The sequence below is a fragment of the Phasianus colchicus genome, chromosome Z, assembly GCF_987193195.1.
Source record: "Phasianus colchicus chromosome Z, bPhaCol1.hap1.1, whole genome shotgun sequence".
Taxonomy (NCBI): Eukaryota; Metazoa; Chordata; class Aves; order Galliformes; family Phasianidae; genus Phasianus; species Phasianus colchicus.
Window position 1 is genome coordinate 50,929,426 of NC_143476.1, and position 7,418 is coordinate 50,936,843.

A 7,418-nucleotide genomic window follows, 5' to 3' on the forward strand; every position below is an offset into this window, starting at 1 on the left:
ATTTTTGGCACAAAAAGACAAAAATGGAAAGTTTTTTCCAGTACAAAATTGTTTGCACTCTTTGTCCTAACAGTGCCACCTGATTCCCTCTGGAAGGATTAGATTTCTCTACATCCATCATAACAAAATAGGGCAGTGTCAAGAGACCGGCAATACCCTTAGTTTGCCCATCCATGACTGACATTCAGTACATTTTTGTCTGAGTAGACCAGGAGGTTGACATAAAGGTAAATTCCAGGCTAACATTTTAAAACACAAGCCCCTTTGTATACTGACTTCTGCTCTCACTTCTAGACTCTTCATAACCTCAAATGGCATGTAAAGCAGTTTCAAGTACAAGCTTGCATATTGTCACTTAAAAAAAAATCCTGGCTCATAACATACATGTATTCATCTCTTGATGATGATAATAATAATAATAATGAAAAAAATCCCGCAAGATTGCCAAGTATAACAATAAACATGCCAGGATCTAAAAGTTCACAATATTGGATCATGTTGCAGTTGATGTCAAAGCTAATGCATTTTTAATCTAATAGAAGTGTACCATAATGTTTCATGTCTGTCTTGCTGGTCCTAATATTTTGCTTAATTTTTTTGAATAATAAAATTAAAGTATGAGTTTTAACTGATATGTAATCTGATTTAACCAGTGGTAAGAAAAAATCCAAGACTTTGGGCGCATTGATAAGCACAGCTGCAGGTCTTTTGAGCCTTTCAGAATAAAAAACTTCATGGAATCTTCTGCTGTCCAATGCCTGTGATTGTTCATTTTCACCTGGATGTTTCATACTCTCATGCTGTCTGTTGAAAAAATCCTGGTTTTATTTTGTCAATACAAGTTCAAAAATTTGCTACAGTGATGTTGCTTACTTGTTACTTCTGGAAGTGACACTTAAGATTTCAGAAGAATGTGGGTGTTCTGTAATTCTCTGATCACATTCTTCTGATTTCAGAAGAATGTGGATACACTCTCTCTGGGTATTCAAAAACATAAGGCCACAAGAGTTTACTGCACTGTTTCAGATGAGAAATGATGGCATACCAACTACATTTTTCTAAGAGAAACATCTGCGTTTGTCAAGCAAAGCTCCTCTTTTAAACTACAAACAACAGTTCATTAAAAATGTATGGTTTCAGTGAGATTTCAAGCTGCAGTACTTTGAATGTTTCACAATTGTCCCAGCTCTTCTAAAAATGTGTCTCTTTGAATCCTGGCACACTCTCTTGCAGTGAAGCAGAGGATCCCAAAGGACTATATGCAACACCCCACTGTCACTTCATTGGCTGTTAGGATACTAATGCAGCCAACACATGAGAAGTTGAGACATACTTATTAGATTCTTTCTCTACTAAAGTAGAAATATCCAGAACATTAACAAAAAAGGCAGTTAAGACTGATTATAAACACCTGATAAGTTTTGTGCTGGCTAGGTACTGAATCCTGCAGTTCAACATGGTGTACAAAACAGCACTTTAGCAGATCAGGCCCTACATCAATCGCATCTATTGTGGATATTTATATTTGTATCTTCTGAAATCAACCCCTAAACGTGGCCTGGTCTCCTCTGAATGTGCCTTGTACCTGTGATTTGACCTTGGCGGATAGTGGGCAGGGACATCCAACAGCTTGCACTAGCCTGGGAATCATTTTGCCCTTTCAGCCACATTGATCTGTTCAGTATATTTCTGCATTGCTTGGGACCTTCTGTTGGAGAAATGGAGATGTCATGATTAATTATGAGATTTTATTTATTTATTTATTTATTTACGGGGGGGGGGGGGGGGGGGGACGCAATCTAAAAAGGTTGCACTGAAATACAGAAAATAGACTGATTCACTTTACCTTCAAAGGCAATTATGTGAGTGGTAACTGCACCGTTAAAAGGAAGAAAATATAGTGGAAGTTCAAGATTGGACTTATTTATTTGTAGACTGACTGTACTTCCACCTTGTGCTGAGAAATGAACTACTGGCTCTGTTCTGGCCAGCAATGGTGTCTAACAGTGCGAAGCAACAACTGTTCTGTCTGCAGGCCCTATACAAAGGTCACTGGCACTTTCTGCTGTAGTGCTGCTTGTAGCCCAACCTCAGAAGCATCAGACAGCTCATGATTCTCAGGCTTATAGCAGTTTGGGATACCTGCTTTGCTTGTAAATTGCTGTGCTCAAAACCATGTTATAATGGTCTCATCCATGAGCTAGTAGTTTAAAGCAGTTGCCTACAGGCAATGAATTAGATAGTTGTAAGTTATGATTCTGGTGTCATCTTTTCCACTTACATGGAGCTGCCTTAATGCCTGGTGTGTTCAGCACATGCGACATGCCTTAGGAACTCACTGGTGCCTACAGGTATTATGTCCTGGTCAGAGGCCACAGCAAAGGCTGTCAGAGGCAGGGTCAGTCCCTGAACTAGCAGAGCACATCCTCAGCAGTGTGAGTGGCTAGCACTGCTGGCAGAGAGTCAAGTCGGGGGAGCAGCAGGCAATGAAATGTGGCTAATTATCTAAATGCTGTGTTAGAAGCAGAAGAAATCTTCATAACTAAAGCCTTTTTCTTGGTCTTGTTGAAACTACTGGCTGGACACCAACCGTGTAGACACACATCAGAGAAGTTTTTGGGTCTGTTCAGCCCAGAGCAGGGCAGGCTGAGGGGAGGCGTGATGGCGGCTGCAGCTCCTCACAGGGAGCGGAGGGGCGGCGCTGAGCTCTGCTCTGTGTGACAGCGACAGGCCCGAGGGAACGGCATGGAGCTGTGTCAGGGGAGGGCAGCTGGGGTTAGGGACAGCTTCTGCACCAAGGGTGGTGGGCATGGGACAGCCTGCCCAGGGCTGTGGACATAGTGCCAAGTGCTGGAGTTCAAGGAGCCTCTGGATAATGCTCTCAGACATAGAGTTTGGATTTGGTGGTTTTGTGTGGAGCCAGGAGCTGAACTCGATGATCTCTGTAGGCTCCTTCCAATTTAGCATCTTTTATGGTTCTATGACTAAATCAATCTGGAAATGGGATTCTGCCTAAGAATTCAGGGACATGATTTAGGAGAAAGTTGTTAGAGTTAGGGTAGTATGGTTAGGTGGTGGCTGGACTCGATGATCTTTAAGGTCTTTTCCAACCTGAGTGATTCTATGATTTCATAAATTCACATACACAGCTTGAAAAACAGATGCAAAGACACTGTTTCTAAACATGTTGAGCATATATCCTCACGTGCAAGCACAATAACTACTTGCAAAATTGCAGCTTTTATCGCCCAGATCCATTTGACACTTTCATTCAAGTTCTCTGCAACTGTCTATCCTCATAAGGTGTTTCAAATGTTTTTCTCTAACTATAAGGTAGGCAGTTTCTTTCAGAAAAGAAACACAAAAGAGAATTTTGTAATGTTTCAAAAATATTTTAAAGTAAAATATAAGCATTCCTAGATGTATTGAGTTTGATTCTATATGTAAGAACCTATATTTATTTCCAAAGTAAGGAATGGCATCTTTATTTTGTACAGTAAAATTTAGTAAAAGTACTAAGTATTTCACACTTCTAATTTTTTTTTTTTTCTAACGTTTTGTATCTAGATTTTTAACTCATATATTCCTTCACCTTCTGGGGGCTCAGGATGATTTTGCTCAATGCAGATGTCATTTGGAATTTTCCCAATTTTCCCTTAGAAGTATCAATTGCATGCTTATCTTCCTTTCAGTGGTTACTTAATGAACAAAACAGTTGTTAGGTTTCATAAGTAGAAAAGAGAAAGAAACTTTATGCAGCACTTTGAAATGTTCATTTGTTTTTTTCCAACTAATGCAGCTGAGCAGCTGCAGTTTTCTTTAAGATTGGCAAATGAAATCATTCATTTTTATTGCACGTACTGGTATAACACACAATGGAATAGGTTTACCACTAAAGAACAGGCTGTGGGCTAAGGAACTTGCCATGTTGAGAAGGAAAACAAATTGTAACGATTATTGCACTTGATTGGTTGAAATATTTCATTCTCAGCACTGTGTACAACAACACAAGCAAAACAGCTTCTCTGTTTCATAAAGATTCACAGTATATGTGATCATGCATTAACTAGAAAAAAAAATTCAGCTCAGATTTGTAGTCAATGTATATTTTTTTAATAAAAAACGATATGTGGTAACTAATAGAATAATAAGTGCATGCAGTCCTCTCTAACGATCAGCATAACCTGCATTCTTTTAGGCAGGAAAAAAAAAAAAAAAAAAAAAGCAGCATGGATTTCTGTGCTATTGGTATAAATAGCTTTAAGGAGCATTTTAAACCATGCTACAGATACCATGTTATGTTTCCAGAGACATACATTCTTTGCTAATCAGCTATGATGCATGTGACTTTATTGATAAGGAAACCTATGCCAAGTTCATTGAAGGGCTGCGAGCCACACATTCAATTTAGACAGCTTCAAACAATGACATTTTAAGATACCGGCTAATTTCAGCAGAGAAACCATCAAGCCATATTCATATTAATTATTTTCCTCCAACAATCTAAGGATAACACAAGCCTCATCTTCAAAAAAGGGGACTGGGCTTTTCTATCATGTAGTATTTGAAAATGGCAAATGTTGCTGTCTGACAAAAAATACCAGCATGGTGGTGGGTTCTACCTAATTTATTTACAATTTTAAATTCATTTTTTGTTGTTCTGTCCTCCATTTTTTTACTGAAATAGTCACACTAAAATAACAAGAAGCAGATATTAAATATTCCTAAAAGATAATAATTAGAGGGTAAAAGTGACTTAGTATGTCTAATCTTATTGATAGGGATTCTTTGGTTGATATATGATATATTGGCACATCAGTCTGAAAAAGTGATGAGTCAGCAGGACATAATGCATGTTTATGAAGTCATAAGTGGGGTGACAAAGGTAAGCCAAAAATGACTATTAATTACTCCCCAAAATACCAGATTTGCAAACACATGAAGTTGTGGGTATAAAACAAACCCCTTGCCTACTTCTTGATACACTGTATAATTAAGACATGCACTTTTCTGTCACAGTATGTGGCAAATACTCAAAGAATACAAACTCTTTCAAAAAGGACCTGAATCATAGTTATGGGCCATTGCAGCAAACCAACATCTATGAAGGTTGGGGGAGTTCAGAACAGCATCACCCCACACGAGCTCTGCTTCTGGCACTGCTCTCCTGAGCACTGTAAAGCTAAGTATTTCAAATACCTGGCATTATGATCTCTGCAAGAATCACCTGACAACCAGTCCACTTATCACAGAGCTAATGTAATAAGTGGAACTGAGTTCTCTGAAACACATTCTGCTAGTCTGATTCAGCCTGAAGAGATTATGGTAAATAGATACAACCGTGAGACATGCTCACTCTGATAGATTACATTGTGTTTCATAGCAACGGTGAGAAATCTTTGCATTTCACTGCCTGGCTCTCAACATAGTTTAGAGGAATTTTTTATGATTCTATCTAAATGGAGTGAGATTTCCAAAGTGAGCTTTAATTATGAAATGCCAGTGCAGCTGTTCCAGTTGTTCCTCCCCATGCACAGGTTGGTGTTCAGTTTGGAAACCATGTGTTCAGTGCAAGGGAGTAAGGATCCATTGCAGTAAGTTGTATAAAAAACAGAAGAACTCGATAAATATGTCTCAGGGGAAAGTCTGCCTACTTTGTTCTAGAAGCTCTTATAGAAGTTAGACTGCCAAGTACACAGCTACTAAGTAGTCAGCCTTCAAAGCATTATTACAGTGCCTGGACAATATTTGTTTATTTAGCCTTTTAAAATTCTTCACTAATTCTGTTTTCTTTCTTTCACACAACCTTAGCATAGAGGTTTGCAGATATTATTTGAGACAAATTGTGAAAGTTGATAAAAGTAGAGAGGATGAGAGAGCATTAAAAAGCACAGCAGTAAAAATGAAAAAAAATAAAGCAAAGCAGCTGCTCAAGGGGCCAACTCAGGTTAATCAAACCAGAAGGATCTCATATGAAAAATTGTTTAATGACTGAGCAAATGATAAATCTCCAGTTTTCCTTGTGGGCTGTTCTAAGAATGTGTTACCTTTTAAAATTGTTTGTGATCTGCTTTGCAGTACTGTGGCTATTCCCTGGCCTGCTAAAAATATTTCTGATCATTTATTTCTTAAAGGAATTAGACACAGGAAAATAGCAGAGAAAGCTATAAAACATAATCAGAAGTTGGTGTGTGTACTGAGACCCTTAGGATATAATGATCAAAGCACTAAAATGGTTGCATATGCCATTTCCCTGAGGCCTAGTGTCTATATTATAATCCCTACAGTTTTTACTAGGCAATAACTCATTGTTAACTAAACACTAAAACTTCAGTGACAATAGTTGAAGATGTGAATCCATTGAGTGGTGACTCCTCCACAAAATGGACAGCAAGACAAATATCGTGCTGCTAGCTTCCATGACATTGGCTGCTCTCAAGGATCTGGGGAGTTGGATATGAGTCCTCCCTAAGTCAGTCGTGACGTTACTTTAAATGCCATGCTGGTTAGGATTAACTGGATTTCTTCTCATCCTCTCTTTGGTCTTCACTGTAGGACAACATGCTGCACAAAGTAGTTGCTTCCTGAAATACGATAAAGGTGAAGAACAGGGAGAGAGCAAGCCTCTTATTTGTAGACAGATACAGGGGAAGAACACTGTGCTTATAATTTAGAGATTAATGACTTTCAAAAAGTTAGGTGAGTGCTGCAGAAGTCGGAGTTCAGTATAGAAACTTCTGCCCTGTTCAGCAGAAAAAGGTAGAGGTTCAAAAGACATAGGTTGAGCAGGCAGACATCAGACTACTTCATGTTAAGTGCTAATAACAAGTGGCTGCATAAATATATGCTCACATCTTACATGTTCTACTTCAGCATGCACATTATTGGAGTCTATACCCTGAGGTCCAAATAGATGTGGACTTCAAAAATAATGTGGTTATCTGTAGTGTGTTGCACTTTTTGTACACTGGCATACTGACATGAGCAATCAGCCAGAAGAGATATGATGGGATATCAGCTGTCAGAAACTACACTGGCTAAAAACCCCATAGTTTTGACCTGTCACTAAAATGTGTGAAATCAGGTGTTTCTGGAGAGGCCATTTCACTTTTCCTACTGAAACTGTACTGTCATATAGAGAGGAATGAAAGGGTAATGAGGCCAGAGTTGTTGTGTGCTCCTGTTTTCCAGCTTCTGAGCAAACTCCTTATCCACTAGGCTGTTGTGAAAAAGGCTTAACCACAAGCGTGGGAATATTTCTGAGCAAGAATGGCAAGAGATATTCCCTCCTGAAACAGACTATCAGAGATCATCATGTCTGTCAAGCTGAGGTCTCTCTTGGGATACAACAGATGTTAGTGTGGTTTGGTTTGTATGGATCCTTAATAGGATCAAAGTATTAGGAACACAATTCCAGA